This window comes from Kogia breviceps, chromosome 16, assembly GCF_026419965.1.
Source record: "Kogia breviceps isolate mKogBre1 chromosome 16, mKogBre1 haplotype 1, whole genome shotgun sequence".
NCBI classification, from domain to species: domain Eukaryota; kingdom Metazoa; phylum Chordata; class Mammalia; order Artiodactyla; family Physeteridae; genus Kogia; species Kogia breviceps.
This window is the reverse complement of record NC_081325.1, coordinates 75,591,910-75,616,556: the sequence shown is the minus strand read 5'-3', so window position 1 is coordinate 75,616,556 and position 24,647 is coordinate 75,591,910. Positions and strand designations below refer to the sequence as shown.

The 24,647-nt window shown below is 42.1% G+C and overlaps 1 protein-coding gene across 4 annotated transcripts in view; it reads right to left on the bottom strand.

The window, feature by feature from the left end:
• Window positions 1-3,349, bottom strand: part of MYO16 (myosin XVI) — a 537,770-nt gene extending 534,421 nt beyond the window's left edge. For 3 of the 4 annotated variants that reach the window (XM_067016255.1, XM_067016250.1, XM_067016252.1), the window contains exon 1: window positions 3,264-3,349. The gene's annotated coding sequence lies outside the window, so the exon portion shown is untranslated. The remainder of the gene's footprint in view (window positions 1-3,263) is intronic. The other variant, XM_067016251.1, reaches the window with a different exon arrangement.
• Between the last annotated feature and the right edge of the window lie 21,298 nt (window positions 3,350-24,647).

Genomic DNA, 24,647 nt, shown 5'->3' with positions numbered 1-24,647 from the left:
AGCATCCTACAAAATGATCACATGTTATTACCATGAGTATCTCAGTTTCTAAGGGAGAAGACACTTTACTTCCTATGACTGCTTCCTCACCTCCAGGCATTTCAGGAGAAAATTATCCTTTCTTACCACTTGGATTTTGTTTTTGTTTTTGTTTCTGGCCCACATGGGTAAATTGTACGCCTTTTTAATCTGAATAAATAATTTTCATTTAAAGGTTTTCCTGTTCTGGTGACATGCTCACTCTTTGCTCTCCGGAATTCCTACAGAACAGTGTGTTATTCCTAGTACAGAGAAAATACAGAACAAAGGACTGGCCAGAAGAAGGGTTGGAAGGAGAAACACGGGAAAGGAGTGAGGAGAGGGGACGGAGATCACTAACATAAACACTAACCATCTACAAACGCTCTACCTTCCCACCTGACAGACACTCCTGTTCGGTGGAAAGAGCAAAGCCTAGTAACCTTGCCAAGATCGAGTTCTGTGATCTTGAACAAAATGACCCAAGTCCTCCGGGCCTCCTGTTTTTCATTTGTAGCACTGGGGCTTGAGCAGGTCATCTTACAAGTTCCTTCTCACCCGGCGTTTTCTCATTCTATAAACATGAGCTGTCAATGGCCAGGATTTGCCCTGGTGATAAGACCCCAAAGGGGCAGACACACTTGAGGTGCTAAGCTAACTACAGGCTCAAATTCAAAGAAACATCATATTCAAATATCCCAGTTCTATTGCAATATCTTTTGTCACGTATGCCAATGTTTTAACAAATTTAATGATCTGCAAGTCACGTACATACATATAGGTACGCACATATACGATTGTATAATATACGATCACATATGCATTATAGGTGTTACGGTTTTACTCAACAGATTTCATTGTTTGATTTCTTAAGGAGGAGGAAAGGTTTCTATTTTTATTCAGTCTCCCTCAAGAACATTCATACTCTGCAGTGGGCTTATATTCAGTGGACACTCTCCTTTATCTGCAGGAGTGCTGATTTACCCATAGATCACATTAATGGCCCGGCCTGGCCCAGTAGCTACTGGAGCTGTTATCTTCAAGCATTCTCAGACCAGAGGAAACAAACCTTTAAAGTATTAATTGCACGTGCAAAATAAACTAGCTATTTCAGATTAACATATACACACTACTATCTATAAAATAGATATCCAACAAGAAGGACCTACTATATAGCACAGGGAACTATACTCAATATTTTGTAATAACCTTTAAGGGAAAAGAATCTGAAAAAAGAAAAAAAAAATATATATATATATATAAACTGAATCACTGTGCTATAAACCTGAAACTAACACAACATTGTAAACCAACTATACTTCAATTTAAAAAATACTTTAGCGAGCTTCCCTGGTGGCACAGTGGTTGAGAGTCCGCCTGCCGATGCGGGGGACACGGGTTCGTGCCCTGGTCCGGGAGGATCCCACATGCTGTGGAGCGGCTGGGCCCGTGAGCCATGGCCGCTGAGCCTGTGCGTCCAGAGCCTGTGCTCCGCAACGGGAGACGCCACAGCAGTGAGAGGCCCATACTTTAGCTATTTTAGTGTGTACTAAACAAATCATTTCACTCTCCCACTTTTCACAGGACATAGATAAGCTCAACCATACTATTATGCCCTTTAGATAAAATCGTACTGATTAAACTTATTTTTCCTTTAATAAATAAACATCACACTCCGAACGATTTTTATAGCAAGTAATATATCCCTGGGGCATATCAGTACTGTCTCTAAAGCAATGGCATACATTCTGGTTTCCCAAAAGTCCGTCAACTGTAACTTCATATGCGCACACACAGGTTGATCACGTGATTAGGGACCATGGCAGCTAATGTTAAGTACATGTCGCATATGTTTGTACAATTTTAATAAAGCAAACAACTTCACACAGACAAACAGACAGGTTCTGGAGGACCCTTAACCCAAGGATGACAAATTACCTTCAAAGACTTTAAACATATCCAGAGCAAAATTTAATTTAGTCTGGCAGCTATGCAGTAATCCCATAAAGAGGCAGGTGGGTCTGTGGTTGCTCCCTTCTCAGTCCCATGGCTTTGTTTTTAGGATCTCACGGACAACTTTGGAGTCTGTCGTTCTTCCTCTTGATTCTAAGGCAATCACTAGGAAATTCATGGATGGACTGTAGCGACTTCATAAGTCCCCCCCAAGAACCCAAGGCAAACGTGTGCAAGACATTTTCACTTTCACCTGAGCAGAGATTCCAGACATCTCACGAGCTTCTCAAAGAAAGCTACCACTCAGGGAGGAATCAGCGGTTCCCGGAGCGTTTGCACTTGGGAGGATAAAGACGGCCCTGCGCGCCTGCCTTTCTGCCCATTGACTGCTCTGGCTAATTCACAGCAGCTAAGTTTTCTTGGCCCTGCTGAGCAAAAGACAACCCCTCCTCCTCCAATGCCTAAACAATTCTTTGGAGTGACAAACGCTGAACACCCAATTTAAATGCCCTTGGATCGTTCCCCTCAAACAGAGGTCTGAGCCACGAGTGAGTAGCTACAGCTTTTCGATAAGCGGCAGAAATGCTGAGAGAACTTGATGAAAATCATCTCCATCACCTTTTGGGGGGTATACCAGGGACCAATTAAACCCAGCGCTTGCACAGACCGTGTCGTTTCCCCCAGCCAGGGAAGATGGGGCGGGAGCGGCAAGGGAAGCAGGAGCCACGAACCAAGAGCCCGGGGCGGGTACCGGCGCCACCCGCCGACTTGGCCCCCCTGTCGCCGCCGGGCCTCTAAGACAATGGAGCTGACACCGTCCCGCGGGGGTCGCGGCCAGGGGTCAGTAGGTCAGTGGAAGAGGCGACAGCCTGGGGGCCCTCCTTCACTCCCACATCTTTGTTCTCTGAAGTAGTCGCTCGTTTCCGTCCCCGAAGAAAAAGAGAAAGAGGACGCACCCCCGCCGCCCCCCAGGAGTGGCCGTGCAGGGGACCGCGCCGCCCCTCCCACCTCCCGCGGCAACGAGAGGCTTCCAGCCGCTCTCGACTGCCAGGTCCTCGTCTCCGGGGCTGGGTCCGGAGTTCGGGGGCTTTCCGCGGCCGCACACCGACCGCCAGCCTCCTCTCCACGCCCCCCGCTCCGCCCTGGGACTCCGGCTGGGGACCCGGCGACGCAGGTGCCAGCAGCCCGCACCCTCCCGGAGTCGCCCCGCCGACCTCCGGACCCGGAGGCCAGGCTGCCGAGCCAAGGGCCCCGCGCCGGGGACCGCGCACGGCGCCCGCCGCCGCCCTTACCTGCTGGAGAAGGGTCCGCCGGAGCCGCGACCCCGGGGCTCGGCTCCTGGGGCGCCCCGCGAGGGTGCGCGGTGCGCGGGTCCCCGGCGCCCGGGGCCGCGGCGCGCTCGGGGCGGGCGCGGCGCGCGCAGCCCGGTCGGCGGGGCCGGCGGGGCGGTCGGAGAGCGGCGTCCGCGGCCACGCTCGCCCCTCCCCGCGCGCCCGTCGGCCACGGGCTGCGCTCTGGCGCCCGGGGGTGCCGCTCCGCCCGCCGTCGCTCTGCGCGTCTCTCCCGCCTCCCTCCGCGCCCGCCCGGCGGCCCCTCCAGGGCGGCCGCCTCCTTCCCACGCTCTCGCGCGCTGAGGCCGCGCCTCTCTCTCCTCTCCCAGCTCCTTCGGTCCTCCCCTTCGGGCTCTCCCGCCTCTCGCTTGGCTACGAATCTAAGAATGGGGCTCACTCTGCAAACTTTTCCGTCCGGACTTTCCAAGAAGCGAGGCGGCAGGAGGGGAAGGGGGTGGTCCGGACGCGGGTCCCCTGCGCAGTGGCCCGGAGCCGCGACCTGGCGCGGGCATCCCCCTTGGGCAGTCCGATCGAAACAAAGGCCAACTCGGGGACTGTGGCAGTTGTCACCGGAGGAGATGAGTGACCCCTTTTAAAGATACAGAGGCCATAACAGTCCTTGCCCCTCTGGTATTTGAGAGCCTCTGAGATTCTCCTGAAATCTGCTCCAAAATACGAACTGCAGCGTGGGGCGACGAGCACGGGCAAGGAAAAGCCTGGCTCCAGGCAGCTGCTCTCAGTTGTAGTTTTCATGACAAAATAGAAAGCTTCCCTCCCCACTCCCCCAAATCTTGTTTTTGGTTGGTTCTGTAAACATGTTTCACTGCCCACATTTTGCCGTGAGGGCTATATTCTATATTAATTCTAGGGTTAATGTGATAAATATACACAGATATATATATATATATATATGCATACATAGATATACAGATATATATGCATATGTACAGATGTGTATGAAAACATGTACAGATATATAATAATACATAATAGCAGAGGGTCTTGTATATAACACATAGTCAAGAACTGTTTATTCCAATGAGACCGTAACCGTGTCAATCATTAGTTATTAGATATATTTGCATAAATCATATACATGGGTATATAAAGAATAGAAGACCTAGAGATCTCTGCCTGGAATGTAAGTTTCATTCTTAAATGACATTATACCACTGCATGTTCAGGAAAGGATTAAATAATGATTCTGAGATACCGATTTAATTTTCACTCGTATTTCATATTTTTCTGTTATTTGAGATACAGTTTTTGAATTTCAAGATTGGATCAATGAAATGAATTCATTTGTCTTGTAACTACATGAGTCTATCCGGAGATGCTCTCCCTGTATAATGTGACGAGACTGGAGGCCCGAGTCAGGTTTAATTCTTATAAAAATAATTTACAAAATCATTGAATTTATCAGAGCCATTTAACAATAGTACTAAGAATAATGTAGACTAGTAAGAATGAATATGAATTAAAAATAAAATATTTCCGCACCTAATTGTTTTCTTGTCCTTTTATACATTGGCACCAAGAAATAGAAGTGGGCTGTGAGGACTCTTCCCTATCTCTGTGTTTATTGTGTTGTATAATATGTGAAACCATTCCATTTCTCTCCATATGGTAAAATTTGTATAATAGAAGAACCTTCCCCAGAGCTAACCTACCAAAAGTTAGCTCTGGTAACTAGCACTTAAAACTCTATACACATCAAATAAAAGGGGCCTATTAAAATACTAACGTGGATTCAGCATGAGCGTTTATGCTCTGTATGGCTAACACCCTTACAGTTCTCAAACATAGGCTATATGTTTGTACCTATCATATATCTGCTTCTACATTAGCAGCTTATAGTTATAAGAAACTAAAAGAAAAATATGTACATAAAAACCCATAAATCGTAAACAAGATCACATTTGTATTCTAGCCATTCCCATCACATTCTACATCATGTAGTCATAACAGTGGCTTCAAATACACAACTGACTTTGTTAAGGTTTTAAAAAATGATTTTGCTAGCCAAGCATATAGGCAATATATTATTAAGAATGCCAATACTGGTTCAGTTCCCAGAGGTAATTTTTCTCTTTAAAGTGAGATATAAACTCTGGTTTACCATTGGAAAGCACTGTGTTTACAAGGAGACACCCGATTCTAGAAATAGCAATTCTTTTGCTAGCACAGAAGCGGGCACTATCCAGCTTTGCAACCCCAGGAGGTACATGGTAGTAAAAGAGGATTGCCTTAAACAGAAGCCCCGACACAGCTACTTTCACATCCTAATTTAAAGTTTGTGTCACTTTTCAGAACATAAATAATTAGCTTCACCTTATGGAAAAGTGTGTGCAGTGAATTCTTTGTATTTTATTACACTCATATAATCCACTGTGCCTCTTACATACCTTTGTCAAATGAACTGGAAACTTAAAAATGGAAATACATTAATTTGCCAATTCTTAGCATTTTGGGGAAACAGAGACATTCATTTCCTGTAAAACAACATGTCTAGATTAAAGTTACGTCCCTAAAAGTATGTGACAGCAAAATGAAAATTTCATATTATTGGCAAACAGCATCATTTTTAAATCAATGCACAGTTATAATTCCTGCTTCGCCAATTTGTATGAAAGTCCAGTTTCTCTATTGATTTGCTATGAACTGTTTGTGTGACCCCGAAATTCATCTGTTGACATCCTAACCCCCAAAGTGATGGTATTTGGAGGAGGGGCCTTTGGGAGGTGATGAAGTCATGAGGGTGAAGCCCCCAGGAAGGTATCTGTGATGAGGAGAAACAGGAGAGCTTCTTGCTCTCTGCTGTCTGCCACGTGAGGATAAATGAGAACAGAGCCGTCTGCAACCCAGAAGAGGTCCTTCCCCCAGAGCCCAAGCCTGCTGGTACCCTGATCTTAGACTTCCAGCCTCCAGAAATGTGAGAAATAAATTTGTGTTGTAGATAAGCCTCCTAGCTATGCTAATCGGTCACAGCAACCCAAACGACGACATTTTTCTAACAATTATTGAGGGAGGGGTATGGAAATCTCCAACTATAATTCTGAGTTTTTGTAGTTTTCCTCGCAGTTTTGTCAGTTTTTACTTCATGCATTTAGAATTTCCGTTTTCAGTGCATAATGTTGAAAATTGTTACATACTCCTGGTGAATCGATCCCTTTATCATTTTGAAATGATTCTTTTTACCTCTAGTATTCTTTGAGATGAAATCTACTTTTTCTGATATAGATAGCTGATACCTCTCGCTTTTTCTTTTTAATTAGTGTTTGCATGGTGTCTCATTCCATCTTTTGACTTTTAAACTACTTGTGCCTTTATATGTAGAGTGTGATTCTGTGGGAAGAGGTCATGGAGAGGATGTGGCCGCCAGTTGACTCTAGAGCTCCACTCGAGGAATCAGGGGCTCCCCACCCCCTCCCCTACCCTTTGGAATGTCTGCTCTGCCCACCGTTCAGGCAGTGGGGAGCCGTGTTCAAGGATGCAGTCCTGAGAGCGCCGTGTGGCTGAGACCATCCGGATGGTACACGTGCCTGGACCCCGTTAAGGTCTTTCTATAAACTTTTCTGATCCTGCGGGGCAAGTGCGGAGGTCCGTTCATCTTGCAGCACCCAGGACAAGCGCTGTAGGTAAGTCTCCTTGTTTATTACACCTTATTACCACCTACCAGCCTGGAGTGGCTGCCTCTTAGTCTCCTTGCCCTCCAGGAGGGTGTCAGTTTCAGCGTTCGCCTGGGGAACCCTTGAAGTTGGGAACCATAATTAAGGTACAGTAGTTACCTTGGAGACACCGATGTCATTTGTATATGCAGAGCTTATTGACAAAAAGATGGGGCTTAGAAAACTTCACACCTTGTGTCATGGTTATTGAGACCACATATGTGGGGTGAAATCTATTTATAAAACTCTGAGCTGTTTATGAAAGTGTTTACAATTTTATAAACATACGGATGATCTGGAAACATTTTTAGTTTTAAAATATTCTTACTTTCTGAAGTATCATTGTTTTTCTTTTGATTTAAATATTTTTCTTCAAGTGGTACGAACAGATTTTAATCAGTAATATACGATTACAGGAGAGAAAAGAGTTCCACTACGATTTATACAGAGGTGTGATTTAAATATATCTAATCTTTAATTTATAATTACTCATGAGTTTTATACCATCGCTCCTTTCAGTTTCCAGGAGTCAGAGTAGGGCAGTGGTCAGGTGGTCCTGAAAACCCCTGAAGTAGAGAAGATACTGCATTTTTCTGCTAAATTCTCTGATTAGAGAAAAAAAAGTTAGCATTGCTACAAAGTATAGAGTTTACATTAAAAACTATTTCAGTTACATCAAAGGGTCTAAGATGTAGCTACTTTTCACTTTATCGAACAAAAGGCAGTTTTCTTTCCTAGTGTGAGTACCAAGCATTTTGAACTGTGACACCATTTGTGTGTTTGTCACATGAGCTCTGCAGTCTGGATATTTCTCATAAAGTAACTCCTTTTCCTCCAAGGGTCCTCGTTCTGTCCTACATACTCATCTCCTGGGTCTTGCTACCTTAGACTCAGTTCCATCCAGGCTTTATGACCACACAGACTCTGATTCCAGGCTCATTACTCCTTCAGTTACCCCAATCTTTTCAGAGAGATAAACTTTTTACCTGCTGACCTAAAATGAAATGTATTTCCCAAACCAAGACTCTGAACCCTGTTTTTATTTCTAGTAAAACTTCCTTCCCAGATCAGTGTCCTTGGGTTGAAATTGACTCTTGTCTCCATCTTTCCGAAATCCTCTTAAGCTATAACTCTGTGGTTCATTTCTGCCCTGACCTGGGTATTTTACTTCTTATTGTATTGTTAATCCACACCAAACAGCATGGCTCTTTTCCGCGTCTCATTGGTGAAAACTTCGTATTTTTAAACATATGATTAAATGACCAGGATAAGTGAATATACAACCCTATTACAATTCCAACAATTCTTGTTGATTGATTCATGTATACTGACTTGATTATTGCAATAAACACTTTCAACCAGCTGAATCTGACAGATCTAGTGATTTACATATTTATTATTGCGTTTCATGCTCATTAGACAAGAAAGGTAAGACATTCATCTAAACTGTAGTAATTAAAATTATTTTTAGTAACCAAACAGCTTTCAGTTTCTCTCTTGCAGTTTTTTTTTTAAATTACAACATTTATAAATGAATTCAATAGGGTATATGGTTTATGATAGATAACCACCTTATATTTAAAATCCTATCATCTAGAGTTTAAAAGGCAAAAACAGTTTAGATATTTATTCTTCAAGGTCTTGAGTTCTCCTGTTCCTAACCTACCTCTACCGTGATGTTAGAGTCTTCAATGGTCTTAGAAGCTCATCTATGAGAGTCTGTCCGACCTCTTCCTGGTCCCCCAAACACATAACAGACAGGTACTTAAACTACCACTCCTGCTTTCTCTGGCTATGTCAGGTGTTCTAGAAACTGTCGAAGCTGAGGTGGTAGGAAGGGCATGCCAGGAAAAGACAGCATTCTTGCTAAGCAACACGAATGGGAAGCAAAGGCACCAGGCAGCTGAGAGACATCCTAAGATCTGGTTCTGAAATTAGACATCTCGGGGGCTTGGAGGAATGGGTTGGGAGGGTCATGTTAGGAAAGCAGAAGAAGGAAAAGTAAAAGGAAGCAACAAGACTGTCTCAGAAGTCTGCACACCTTTTTGATTCTGCTTCCTCCTTTCTATGGAGCCTTGAAAATAAGTAAGTAGGGTCAGTGTCAGGCTGGTCTTAAGTATGATATGATCTTAAGTAAGACCATCACTCTTCTCCTACTAAAAAGTGTTTACTTTCATATTAGTTGAAATTTCTTAGCAAGAAATTAATTTCTTCCAAAAGTAAACAGAAGATATTTAAAAACAAAAATATTTAAGGGCATAGGAGCTGACAGAGGACGGAAAATTCATTTTTAATCAGTGTAAATGATGATTCAATGTCTTTTCCATGTTGGAAATCATGAGATACCCCTTGGGGCAGGTGGAAAAGAAAAGAGACCAAAAAGTGGAATCAAGCGGAACAAAGACTAGAGATTCCCACAGCCAGTTTCTCTGGTTCTATAATTTTCCTGTTTTTCTTCTTAGTCAAGGACTAGGGCAGAGAGATGTTCCTCCAGAAAGCATTTCTCATCTACAGGAGCCTTAGAAAACCACCTCCTGCCTGAGGGCTGATGCACCAGAGGCCAGCGAGACGCTTAACCAAGGTCAGACATCTCTTAACTGTGCTAAAATCTTACATGTGAAAGCCACTGAGCAACTGGGGCCCCTGTTTGTTTCAATGTTGAAATCTCTGTAATCAATCATTTTGCTTTGTTTCAAATCAACTGTGTAAATGCCATCACCTCTGGGCATTTTAGAAATTTCTTTTGTGCTAGAAGGCATTTGCCAGAGAAAAACTGAGGCATCATTTCAAATAAATCCCTAGAGACCAAAGTGGTTTGTTTTAGTATCAGATTTTCATGTGGTTGCTCTTTAATTCCTGTATTATTAGAAAATTGCTAAGAATAAAAGCAAACTATCATAGGTCTCTGAAACCACAATGTTCAAAACTCGAATTTTTAACAATTACATCTTGTCTTTTTATCAATACCAAGTACAATTGTGATGTCTGATAATTACTTAACTAAACATTCTCAATTTAGTTCCATCATAAAATGCACCTTAAAATCTTTTTTATATGTATATAAATATATACATATTTATATATTTATAATTACATTTATTAATATATTTTTATTTTATAAACGTATAAATCGAATTTATAAATTATAAATATATATGAAACACAATTATCGCAAACATAACTTATGAACAGTATCCTGAGGTATCTATTTATTTATTTTTATTTATTCTTCTCCTCCTTCCAAAAGGACATCCGATAGCTTACAAGGGGAAATATTATAAAGTAGAAGGAGATGAATAGGTTTAAAATAAAGGCAAAGGCCAAATAGAAGCAAAACCATAAGAGGAGAGAAGTTTTTGGTGCACAGCCCTGTGTATTGTAAAGTTTTCCGAATGGCAATTGTAATGCATAACTGATTAATAATATAGTGAGCATGGATGCCCACTAAAACTGGTCGTCTTAAGTCTCTTAAGTCTAAGCAGTAAAGTGAAAGTAAATGTAGTCTGTGTCAACATTTGCATTTTTCACCAGATACATGTGTACTATTTGCTGTAGAGAATGCACACTTTCTTCTCCTGTTATTTTGGTGTGGGAAAAATAACTTCGATGGGGGCATTTTATTCAGAGACACATGTAACCAGGTTATCTAAGGGGCGGTGTTTAAAAATGTTTGTAGCAGGGACTTTCCTGGTGGTCCTGTGCACATGCCGCAGCTAAGGGTCCTGCACACCACAGCTACACATGCCGCAGTGAAGATCCCGCCCGCCGCAGCCAAGACCCGGCGCAGCCTAGATAAATAAATATTTTTTAAAAAATGATTGTAACAAACTCTACCCGTAGTAGCACCCGGGTTTAGAAAAATCTCAAGTATTTCAAGATAGAAGCAACAAAAATAACAATGAACATGTGTACATCACTAGAAAGCCTACAGATCACTTTTATATGTGACTGGTCTTTTAATGTTATCATTCTTGAAAAGCCAGTGTTATCATTACTCCCATTTTATGTCTGAGGTCCCTGGGCTTCAAGCTTTTGAGCAAGGGATCTAATTGAGTGAGGGAAAGATTTAGGACTCGAATTCAGGTCCCAGGATTCTAAATTGTATGATCTTTTCATTCACCTCTCCTGAATTTGAGCCATAAAGTTATCCTTATATTCTAAACCCATCATTTATATTTTTAATTTACATTGAAAAGTTTTTCTTCTGAATTTTGATCAGAAGTAAGTATACCTCAAGGTATTGAGAAGAATTATTAGCACGTAGTTTATCCAAGAAGTTCTCTTGAGTGTGAAGAGCAAGCTGAGCGTCTCCTTTCTACCAAGGTGACTTAAAAGACTCTTCCTCAATCATGAATGTGCATGTGAATCATCTGAGAATCTTGTGAAAATACAGAGTCTGACTCAGTCAGTGCGCGGGAGGTGACCTGCCTCTCATACCGTCACGTTTTCCATCGCGCCCTGTTGATCTCCAGGACTCCCCTACTCTCAGCTTGCGTAGCTCTTTTCCATTTACAGATTAAAGTGTCTCCTTGGGGAATTTCAACCTTGTTTAATGTGCGTGCTGTGCATTGCTGTTATTAATCTTAGTTTACCAATAAAACAGACTCGCTCCAGGGCAGTGGGCGCTCACAACCATTCAACTGGCTAGAGAGGCGAGGATACAGTCACACCCAGGGCTGGCTTCCTGATTCCAGAGCTCTCTCCAGAGTGCCGCGCCCACCCCGGAGACGGTGCTGCGACCCTCGTCATGCACTAGGACACTGGGGCGCCGCACCAGCAGGTGCAGGAGTTGGCAACCCAACCCGGGGGCTGCCCGCGTTCTCTCTCCCGAGCGTCCCTCTTCATTTAGCCCGCATTCCTGTCCATCTCTCTCCCGGCTGCCAGGTAAAGACAATCTCCACCCTCACTTACCTCTTCTATAACTTGGATTTCACCTTCTTTCCCTCTTTAAAGCTACATAAGAGGAAAATTCCCAGTAGGATCAGCAAAGTGGTCAAAAATACAATCTGAGGTGCTTATTGCTTCTTGTGGGAAAAATGCAACAGGTCAGAAGGGGGTTTTTTAATATTTTTGTCCGTTAATCGTCTAAGTTTTCCCACCTATGTGATTTTTGTGGAAGAATGTCTTCATCACAGTCAGAAGAATATATTACATTGGACTGACTGAAAAGCGCCGCACCCCAGGGTCCCATCCTCACGCGGCACACGGCTCATAAATGTTGAACGACAGAACTGATGCTCACAGTACCATTTTACAGTGAGCTCAAAAGGTGAGGCTGGCAACTGCCCGTAAGAGAAACACTATGCATTTCCGTGAAAAGAGCTGTAATGACAATGATAGCAAGGTGGTATTCCAATCCAGGATCCTCTGGTGAGGACCTGCGATGTCCATTAATAATATAATGAAAGAAATACAGCTTGCAAATGAGGCCTGTCATTGCCAAAGAAGATTCAGAAAGGAGTAGTGCATTCTGCAAAACGGTCTCTTTTTCCCCAGTTAAATCAGTTTGCATAACATCCTCGCATGGAGGATACGTAAAAGAAGAGCACAATTCTCTGCCCAAAATAAACTTAACGGAATAATTTTAGCAAGAGCAACTATATACATTTTGCATGTGCATGTGTGATTGTATATACATATACGTAAGATGGAATAGAGCAACTATATATATATAGTTACACACATGAATGTTTTAAAATATAGGTGTTATTATTATCATTCAGGTATGGTGAGGACAGTATTTCAGGAGGTGACTCGTTGAAAAGACACATTGTTTTCACCTCAGATCTCAAGAAGAGGGGCCACACCATGCCAGGCAGAGCCACACGCGTTAGCACCTGGGTTGGTCAGAAGGCATAACCTTGACTGTGGTTTCTGCAGGAAGAAATGGAGGAGGCCAGCAGCAGGTTTAGCATTGGCTGCTCTGAATAATTTCAGCATGCTCTGGGGTGTAGGGGCATCCTTACTTGTCTGCTGTGTGGCCTTGGAGTGATTAGGGCAAGGAAGGAGGTGGTGGGGGTGTAGGTTCTGGATTGGCTGATTTGCATGTAACAGGCGCAGGGCAGACTGCAGAGAATCCCCTGCGACCTCCAGCAACTGGCCAGCCCCGGAGGGATATTCCCGCCAGGGTCCTCGGGGCCCCCAAATCCCAAAGCATCAAAAATGCAGAAAATAAAAAGGCACGATCAATACCGTATATAGAAGATTAAAATATTTCTGTAAAAGGTTCTGTCTTTCATTGCATATAACCACAATAAAAGACGTTAAAAATTATGCTTAGAAAACACTTTTGCAAATAAGTCCTCACTTGATTGATGCAAAATCCTCCAGTGAAAATAGAAAAGTGTTTATCCTAACTTTATAGAAAAAAACGTATAATTTGTTTTTCTTTAAAATGTAATCTCTCTACTGCAAAAATACATTCCAAATGGGTTAAACATTTCACCGTGAAAATGAAATCATAACCGAAGTAGGATAAATTGTAGGTGAGATTTTTACAATGTTGAATTTAAGGATTTGTTAAGATAACCACTGTTTAGTGATCTACTGACGTGCCACAGATTTCCCCAAAACTGAGCAGCTTGAAACAACAAGCAGGCAACATCTCCATTTCTGTGGATTAGGAACTGGGCGTGGCTTAGCCTGGTGGGCCTAACACACCTCACCGGAGTCTGCAATCAAGGTGCCTGCCAGGATGCAGTTATCTCAAGGCTCAATTTGGGGACGGGAACTTCCAAATTCGCTCACACGGAGCTCCCAGACTCTCCACAGAGCTTCCTTCTGGTTTTTCCTCAAAGGGTGGAGGAAGCGTGACAAAGCCACAGGCATTTTTGTCATATAATCTTTGAAAAGACATCCCACCACTTTTCCCACGTTCTGTTAATCAGAAGTCCGTACGTTCACCCCGTATTCAGGGAAGCGGCTTACACAGGGGCAGGAGCAGGTTTAGAAAACGTGGGACATTTAACAGGCTGCAAAAATAGAGTAGTTGGCAAAGAGCCTGTTAAAGGTCTAAATATACAAAGAGTTCTTAAATTTAATAAAAATAATTAAATTTTAAAAAGAGTTCCTAGGAAATTAAGAGCAGTTCAGAACCTACCAAACCTATGGGGAAAAAACTTTCAACCCTACTAGCAATGAAAGAGATACTGATTAAAATGTGAGATTATGCTTTCCAACATCAGATAGTTAAACAGGAAAAATAAAATGATAACGTCCATAGCAGACATACACGACTAATGTTAGTAGAAATTGGTAAAGCTTTTTGAGAAAACAAGTTACCTATAAGTATGATAAGCTTTAAAAAATACTCATACACCTCATCTAGAAATCCTCATTCAGGCCTCTGGAAGAAGAAAGTTGAAAATGTAGAAGCAGGTTTAGTCATAAAAATATTTATCGTAGAGTGACTTGTATTGGCAAGAAGGTGAAAACATTTTAAATTATCAACATTAGAGGAATCATGTAAATGGAAAAGTGACACACACACCCCTCATCTAAATAGGAAGTAAAAGCAGGAGGATTTCTAAATAAGTGTTTAAATAAGAAGTAAAAGTGGAGGGATTCTCTCCTAAGTCAGAGAATGTTCCAAGAAGGAGCCACAGCTCAGCTAAAGGAAAGATACTGTCCCAAAGATGAACTGTTTTCTTACAGTAAAAGGGAGACACTCGGGGTTGCTCTGGAGAGAAAAGGGACAGAAAAGTAGGTGAACACACAGAAAAGCAAGGAAAGGGGGAAGAAAGAGAGATAAATGCTGAAATGCTAAAAAATAAATATTGAAACTCGAACTTAAAAAACTTCCTCAACCAAGATGTTTGTTATGAGCAGTGACTCATCAGTTTGTCTGCGTTATCCCAAGGGGGACCCCTCCAGCTCCCCAAATCCTCAGTCAGTCTCTCACACAAATGCTTCCTCTGATATTTTTATTAAGGAAAATACCCGAAATTCATATCTGGGTCCATGTGGTACAGAGCAGATCTTATGTGAGACAGTGAGAAGATTCTCAGGGAGAACTAATGTAATTGAAGAGCCTGATCAGAAAATCTACAAACAACAAATGCTGGAGAGGGTGTGGAGAAAAGGGAACCCTCTTGCACCATTGGTGGGCATGTAAATTGATACAGCCACTATGGAGAACAGTACGGAGGTTCCTTAAAAAACTAAAAATAGAGCTATCATATGATCCAGCAATCCCGCTACTGGGCATATATGCAGAGAAAACCATAATTCAAAAAGACACATGCACCCCAATGTTCAATGCAGCACTATTTGCAATAGCCAGGTCATGAAAGTAACCTAAATGCACATTGACCAATGAATGGATAAAGAAGATGTCGTGTATATATACAATGGAATATTACACAGCCATAAAAAGGAACGAATTGGGGTCATTTGTAGAGACGTCGGTGGACCCAAAGAGTGTCATACAGAGGGAGGTAAGTCAGAAAGAGAAAAACAAATATGATATACTAATGCATATATGTGGAAGCTAGAAAAATGGTACAAATGAACCGGTTTGCAAGGCAGAAATAGAGATGCAGATGTAGAGAACAAACGTATGGACACCAAGGGGGGAAAGCGGGGGGTGGGTGGGATGGATTGGGAGATTGGGATTGACATGTATACACTAATGTGTATAAAATGGATAACTAATAAGAATCTGCTGTATAAAAAATAAATAAAATAAAACAAAAAAAAAAAGAAAAAGAAAAGCCTGAACATCCAGTTAGGATGGATGGTGAGAAAATAACACCCCTAGTCGTTTACAGAAATCCTGGTGAGGGCATTGAACTTCCTCCCGTCCATTATATGGGGATTTTGAGCCGATCTCCTAAACAGCTTAGAAAGCGGGGTGACCCTGATTGCTATTTCGACTGCTCAAATCATAGAATTCTATGCAGCCCTTATAAATGAAGCTTTAGAAGAATGTGTAATAGCAGAGAAGGGTGTCTAATGTGTGTTGTTCAGAAAATAAGCGAGTGCAGAATAGCATAGGTAGTGTTGTAATCTAATTGTATATACATTTTATACATGGAGAAGACACCAAATATACGCAACATGTCTATAGAGGCTATCTGTGGGCAGTGGGGTTAAGGTGACTTCTATCTGCTCTGTTCATCTGTATTTTATACAGTAAAAAGCAGTGCTTGCTTTCTGAGATAATCAGAAAGATTGAGAAGTCTGTCTGTGTGTTTATGTGTCTTAGGTCAGGCTCCCCAAAAAGCAGAGCCTGAAACAGGGGTCCTTGTTTAAGTTCTTCACAGTTTCTTAGCAGGAAGCAGTCTAGGGCAGGTAGAAAAACTAAGCAAGAAGGTTTAGACTTCTCTGGCCTGCCGCAATATTCCCATTTTTCCCTGAAAAAGTCCTCCTGGGGCTTCCCTGGTGGCGCAGTGGTTGAGAATCTGCCTGCCGATGCAGGGGACGCGGGTTCGAGCCCTGGTCTGGGAAGATCCCACGTGCCGCGGAGCGGCTGGGCCCGTGAGCCACAACTACTGAGCCTGGGCGTCTGGAGCCTGTGCTCCGCAACAAGAGAGGCCGCGATAGGGAGGGCTGACGCACCTCAGTGAGGAGGGGCCCCCGCTTGCCGCAACTAGAGAAAACCCTCGCACAGAAACAAAGACCCAACACAGCCAAAAAGTAAATAAATTAATTAATGAAAAAAAATTTTAAAAAAAAAGTAATCCTTACATGGCTGTTAAACTCCAACACGAGAGGACTTAATTTACAAAATGAATACGTGCTCATGTGTAGTTTAAACTGTTTGGAATTTTTTTTCTGTGAATTTTCTGTGAGTCGTAATTTAAAGACCAAATGGTAATTTGTGGGGTGGGAATCGTTCAAGACAAAACCCTTGTTCGATAACATCTGTTATCCAACGCTGAAGGCAGTGTCCAGGCCGGTCAGATATTAGGTTTAATAAAGGAGACATATTTTCCACGAAGGAATGAAAATACCGTGATCCAAGTCTACCTTTGGTGCTACGTGAGTGTCTCAAACCCCTTCAGTAACCCAGGCTTGGTTAGTATCATCTCTAGTCTTACCATCAAAGTACAGGGCAACTCTCTTTTTTTCCACTTGCTTGGGCCAAATGCCTGAGAGTAAACCTGGGGTCTTTTCTTTTACACATGTAACCCAGGGGCAACTTCTGTTGGCTCTCCCTTCAAACCGCAGAGAGAATCTCTTGAGCTACTCACATCTCATCACCTAGTTCAAGCCGAACTTGTTTACGCCTTGGGCTGTTGAATTAGCCTCCAGACTGGTCTCCTCGTACCATCATTGGGAATTAGGTCTCCACGTGTGAATGGAAACAGACGTTCAGACCTTAGCAGTCTCTAATGCTTGTTCTTTATTTCAACCTTAGACAACTGCTTGCTCTTCCTGAAATTCATCTTTAATTCTTGCCTCTATTTCTCACCTATTCTCTTTCCCTTCCTAGAAGGTCATTGCCCACTTGCCAAATGTATAGACATTTACTGAATGACTCAGTGAAGCTGGGAATCGCTGTGGTTGTGTGTTACTTATTGTCCTGTACTCTGCCCACAACGTACTTTGGGTCAAGTCTTCATTAACTGGTCTATACTGGTGATGGGGTCTGTGCACATTTTCAGTAGGAAGGTAAAAACTGCAATAAACACATCTAACATGGAGACAAATCCAGTGTAAAACTAAATTGAGTTGAAACTCCTGCAAGAGCATGTTTGGATTTACATGAATGAACAAAACAAAGTGTAATGTAGCTATTCTTTCCTTTGGGTCTTTAATTCCAATGAACTTTTAATATTTCTAACATGAACTTACGTATACCCACAGTTACAACATACAGATGCAGACATATATTTACACTTATACTAACCTGGTGTTCAGGCTCAGATACAACATTATTTTGGTCTTGATTATACATGAACCCGATCTTATCTTCCTGTTTAAATAAAATAATGAAAGCCATACATCCGCTAGAAATGTGCTGTTTAGGGTTTTGTCCTTGAGTGTAAAAGAGGCAGGACAACTGTTAAAGACTGAATCGTGTCCCTCGCCTCTAAATTCATATGTTGAAGCCCTAAACCCCAACGTGACTGTCTTTGGAGATAATTAAGGTTAAATGAAGTCATAAGGGTGGGAATCTAATTCAACAGGACCGATGTCCTTATAAGAACTGGAAAAGACACCAGAACTCTCTCTCTCCACCATATAAGGACACAACCAGGAGGTGCCCATCTGCAAGATAGGAAGACAGTTCTCTCCAGACATTTCCAACACCTTGATCTTGGATTTCCAGCCTCTAGGACAGTGAGAAAATCCATTTCTGTTTTTAAGCCACTCAGTGTGTGGTATTTTGTGATGGCAGCCTGAGCAGGCTGATACCATGATATACACCTACTGAGAAAAGTAAGCTGTAATTTAACCGCGACCCTTGCTGTATAATCATCCCGAGGGCAGATGGCATTTTCAGCTTTCCTCAGGAATCCCCTCAGCGGGCATATGAGGAAGGTGTGGGGTGAAAGGGTTAAGTAATGTTTAACCAGTGTGTATACTTAGTTCTTTTTATCTTCCTGAGGCCTATTAGCACTGTGAGTATCAATTCACTAGGAATGAATAATACCTTGAATGACATCAGCTTCCGCCAACATGCAGAGGTTACTATGGCAACGGAGAAAGTTTGTCAGAGCACAAAACAAGGACCATGCTTGATATATTAGTCCGCCAGGGAAAGCAGTCACATGTAAGCTGCAGCATTCATTCGATGAATAGTCATTCACGCAGCATGCATGTCAGCAATTCCGCTGCGTTTTTCGCAACATCAAAACTTTGGCAGTTGTATTGAGAATCTTGGCAGATTTCCAAACGTGGTAACACTCATTTTCTGAGCCTAGATTTGGGGGTTTTGTTTTTTCGTTCTTTACTTCTTGAAACCCATATTTTCTAAAGGTTCACAGGGTTTCAAATACAAATGCCAAAGTGAACGTTTTCCACCAGGGTTCGACACCACTGTTCGCTGCAGATCAGCATTGTTTTTCCTCCTCGTCACTTGGAAATGACTTTTATTTTATTAATTATATTTGGCCTTTTTTAATGCAATGTTTTATTACACTGCTATTGTCCGGTCCTATTAATTATTCTTAAATTTCCCCTTAATTGCTCTTTTCAAAAAAAAGGCTCTAAATAAGAAAGAATGAATGACAATTAAAAGTACAATGACCTATCTGATCTCATAGGGTAAGATGTAGATTTAATTTCAATATGTAGAGAGGAACCAGTTCCTTCCCCATGAGCAGATCACTTGAAAAAGGGAGTCATCATTAAAACCAGAACCAAAGCGAGTTCTCTAAAAGCAACGTGTACAAAACTAACATCACCTCCTTTCTTAATGATGTTATTGTACAGAAAGTGAAAGCCAAAATCATGTAGTATATCTTGATTTCAGCAAGGCGTTCAATAGTCTCGCATGTGATTATTTGGCATGAAACCCCCAAATCCTAGTTCTGGTAGGAATTTCTACTCCAAGACATTTGCGGCAAGTTGAAGCCAAGGTTTGCAAGAACCAGGCCATATATTGGATCTGCAGTAAGAGGACCGGAAAGGCGGTAATGCCAGGCAATGTGCGTAATAGCAGCTGGCAGCACCTGACAGTGACATGAGACTGGCAGGTGTGCAGAGCAGAGCTGGATCTGCCTGGTCACTCCCTGAATACGCCACCCCCTGCTTTGGACTTGGTGATTATTCAGAGCTTGGGGTAAAATGCAGAGTCTTCTGCATCCCCGCTGAGGGGTAGCTCATGGTTTAGGGAAGGAAATGGACTTAGCAAACCAGAGATAAATGTCTCTGGGTAGTCTCAGAAGGACCCCCATTGAGATGGATGCCACTGGGTTAGAGAGGGTACCATGCAGTGACTTTTTTCCCTTACAAATTTATTTACTTTGCAGTCAACCAGTTTCAACATTTTTGTTAGGAATGAGGAAAGGCCACCACCTTTAGAAATGGAGTCACACACAAAACACAAACGGTGAGTTTCAAGAAAGAATTCATATAATTATGTGTTTGGACTCCTCTGAATCTTTTTTAATCAAAATGTAAAGAATGGTTCTTCTAAAGTAGTGATCCACTTGCTGGAGCCATCAGACTCTTACTTCTTTCTGATTTATGTACCCAAAGTCAACTCAGTTTTACTGATCATTTACTGTTTAATGTGGGACAATTTAAAAGAGCTTTGGTGATCCAATTATTCTGATTTTTTTTTTTTTTTTTTTTTTTTTTTTTTTTTTTTTTTTTTTTTTTTGCGGTACGCGGGCCTCTCACTGCCGTGACCTCCCCCGTTGTGGAGCACAGGCTCCGGATGCGCAGGCTCAGCGGCCATGGCTCACAGGCCCAGCCGCTCCGCAGCACGTGGGATCCTCCCAGACCGGGGCACGAACCCGCGTCCCCTGCATCGGCAGGCGGACTCTCAGCCACTGCGCCACCGGGGAAGCCCCAATTATTCTGATTTTAATTTCATAATGATAGAGCCCATTATTCTACATTTATAGACAAAAATCATTTGGGGAATGGGCTACTTGTTTTTTTCAAAGATGAAAACAAATGTAGCAGAGAAAAATTTTAAACAGATCATCAGTAATGTATGTTAAAGACTTGTCTTACAGTTTTCAGAACACATCACTATATTCAACTCAGAGTAGAAATAAGTAGAAATAGCCAAACCACAAAGTCTGGTTTCAGTTCCAGGGCTGCCCACAAGAACAGCTCAAATGTGGCTAAGGTTACTTTCATTCCGTGTTATAATCAAACTGGTTGATGTACAACACGAAGGCTCCCAAGAGATCCAGAAAGCGCGGGCTGTGTGTGAGCTCTCTTTGGCTCCTACATTCCTGACCAATTCTTACCTGCTGCAGGGCCTGGGGTCCCCAGGGGCTGGGCGATCCACCACCAGCTCTTTATTACCTGGGGATCACAGGCATTGCTGCCTTTTAAGGGCTGCAGCTGCAGTTACGGGGAGAAACGGCAGGGGCCCAGCAGTAGCTGGTGGGCATTCTTTGCCCTACGGGCACACCAGCTTCCTTCTGTATTTCAGTTTTTACTGCATCTTCAGGCCTGTTCTCCTTGTCAGAAAAAAGTTCTGGATGTGGCCTGCCTTGTGCGTGACACTCTGCATAAAATTCTTCAAACCACGGTTCACTGAAAAACTGAGAAATAAACTATTAGCCATGAAGCTGTCAAGCTGTATGGAAGGGGCAGACACTATCAATTGTGCGGTGGAGGAAAAGCACGGCCGAGATTTCCAACTCTCAGAAGAAAAGGAAGTAGCACAAGAGTCCAATAAAAGTCATGACGCCCCTGGGTTAACCTGTGTAAAAACAGCGCTTGTAAATGCACGCCTTGAGCTGCAGGACACTGGTCATGGCGTGCCCTGTGGTTCCACAGTTCTGCTACTTAAAATCAGAGTGTCCTTGTGCAAGTACCTTAAACACTCTGTGCCTCGGTTTGCTCAGCTGTAAAACGGGCATGATAATGTCAATTGCCTTGAAAGTTTGTTAAGACAGCAAATGAATTAATACCTGTAAAGCCCTCCTAGCATGTCTGGAGCTATTAAGGATCTAAACTGGTATCAGGATTACCGCAGGATTCCTGGACTCTCCAAAATGACCTTTAACCTCTACAAACTCAGGTTGAATTCCGCTGCTGCCGATTTATCCACTGCTGAAGATATTTCATTTCCACTGGGATAGTCTTACTTTTCTTAGCTCTCCCTTTTTGAAATACGATTTGGGTGAAAAAGACCATTTTGTTTCCTACTGAGTTTTGGCTGCCATAGTCTCTACTGGCAGAAGAGGTAAAATCAGTAAACAGGTGCAGATCTGGGAACTTCCTGAAGCGAGAAAATGGAAATCAGAAGTGAGACAGGAAATCCTTGATGTAAATGCAGAGGAATGGTCCTGGTCACATGCTCCTTGACCATCTAGTCAGCTCTCAAGATCAATGGCAGCTTCCTAAAGAATCAGATAATGGTAAAGATACTAATCATAACACAACCACCAAAGCAGCCACATTACCAGGCACTGGTACTGTTCTAACTGTACCAACAAATGTGCCCCGTGTTTAATCCTCACATTAGCAGCCACTGTTGCTAATTCTCATTTTATAATAGAAGTCTGACACAGAAAGAAGTAACTTGCCCAAAGTCACACAGCTTCAAACTGGGCTAGTCGGACATCAAGTCCACACTCTTAAATAATACCCCAAACTGATAAACACAGAAGGAGTTTTATTAGAAACCCTAGAGTCATTGATGAAAAAAGTCTCAAGATGCAGCGCTTCTGTAGACATGGCTTAACCTTCTAAACAAGATATCATTTGAAAGTGCATTTAGCCCTGTTTAGAAGCAATAATTTCTCATGCTTTAGCACTAGTTTCATAAAAAGAAACAAAAACAACTATTAGAGAAGTTTAGAATAGACTTGCTGTTTCAAAGTAAGATTAATGCAATTGCACACTACTGCTTTCTCCATCAGTACTACTCTTAAAATACATTATGAAAGTTACTGCTACTTTCAGGACTCTAAGAGAAGCTGTTCATCTCTGAATCATAAACAATCCTCCCCTAGAACTTTACTTATAATTCCATTTCCAGATCAATACAAGGTCTTTTGCCTCAGACTGACTATTTTCATTGTGGCAAAAATAGAATAGGATTTATACTGCCCAAATCGTTTACTTCAAAACCAGTTTTCTTGTTATTGAAATTACTTTTCCAGTTAAAAGATTAAAGTAATCCAGTTATACATGCGATTATGAGAATAGATTTTAAATATCATTTCTTCTTTCATTAAATAGCTATGTAATGAGTTTATAAGTACTTATAAGAGGCAGACCAGTTGCCTTCATAGAATAAGCATTTCAGTGGAGGAGAGAAATGAAAGAAAGAGAGGAAGGAAGGAAGGGAGGAAGGAAGGAAGAAAGATTAAGAATTGTTAGGACTGGGAAAGAAGGCAGTTATGATTGATTGATCAGCAGAGACCTACTTTGAATAGGCTTGTTAGGGAAGCCCACCTCTGTTTGTGATTTAGATTTTGAAAAAAAAAATTTACATTTCTCAACAAGAAAGAAATTTCATTCGTGTGGTCTAGTTTTGATTTACAAAAAAAGTAGTTTTCAAGCATCAATAATTTCCAGACAGTCTCCAAAAATAGGACTCAACCACACTTTAAAATACTTCCCCACTTTTCTTCTTTTTCTACTCAAAATGGCTACAAGAAGCTAAGAGAAACCCTGCCCACCCACTCAGGTCCTAAATAAGCACTGATTTATTCTTTGGTTTACACTGTGTGTAGTATTCATGAGAGAAGCTTTGATTCAACATTAAGTACTTTTCTGGTTTCTTTTATTTTAATAAAAATTTAAAGAAAATTTTAAGACTGAGCTTTGAAAAACCAAGAATGTTAACTGGAAAGTGGTTTCATAGTTTTTATCTGATGAAGAGCTTCTCCTTTCTAACTTAGGCCTGTGGTTCTGACCTTACCTATCAATCATTCAGGTCCCTGAATAATATCTATGAATATTTTAGAGACCAGCTAATCATGAGAAGAAATGGTAGTTCCTTCTCTTCTGTCTGAAAATGCATCTGCTTTCTTTTTTATAAAACACAAGCCCAGAAATCTTCTATTTACTTGGTTTACTTTCAGTTACAATCTATTAACTTGGTGTAACTTTTCAACTAACAATTAAATGTGCATATGCTGAGGAATAATTTTGAAAGTTAGATATCTGATCACTACAGGAGGCCTAGAAGATTTAAAGATTTTATGCTCTGGAAAAAAAGCAGCCGCATAGCACAGGGAGATCAGCCTGGTGCTTTGTGACCACCTAGAGGGGTGGGATAGGGAGGGTGGGAGGGAGACGCAAGAGGGAGGGGATATGGGGATGTATAGCTGATTCACTTTGTTATACAGCAGAAACTAACACACCATTGTATAGCAATTACACTCCAATAAAGATGTTTAATAAAGAAAAAAATTGGGGCTTCCCTGGTGGCGCAGTGGTTGAGAGTCCGCCTCCCGATTCAGGGGACGCGGGTTCGTGCCCCGGTCCAGGAAGATCCCACGTGCCGCGGAGCGCCTGGGCCCGTGAGCCTTGGCCGCTGGGCCTGTGCGTCCGGAGCCTGTGCTCCGCAGCGGGAGAGGCCGCGACAGTGAGAGACCCGCGCACTGTGATGAAACGTGGCCCTCGTTCGCCGCAACTGGAGAAAGTCCTCGCACAGAAACGAAGACCCAACGCAACCAAAATGAAAGAAAGAAAAGCAGCACCAGGCTGCTTTCCAGATAATTTTATACAGTAAGTTGTATACCCAGGTTGCTTCCTAAACTGGGCCTATTTATTCCCACATATTATGAAAAATGTTCATTTTTCTGTGTTATTATGAATGAATAATGTGAAGAATTGGAAAAAAAGTTAAAATATAATCTACCTATATCTTTAACACCCATAAATAATAACTGTAAATATTCTGACATGTATTTTACAAATGATTCTCTTACAAAATTGAAGACACATTGCTCTTACAAGATGCAACATCGTTTTTCGCTTTAAAATATATCATAAGAACTTTCTTACGGTATATTTTTATTTTTCAATATTCTCTAAGAGGATAACTTTTAGTTGTTTAGTAAACAATTCAAGAATAAATAGACCT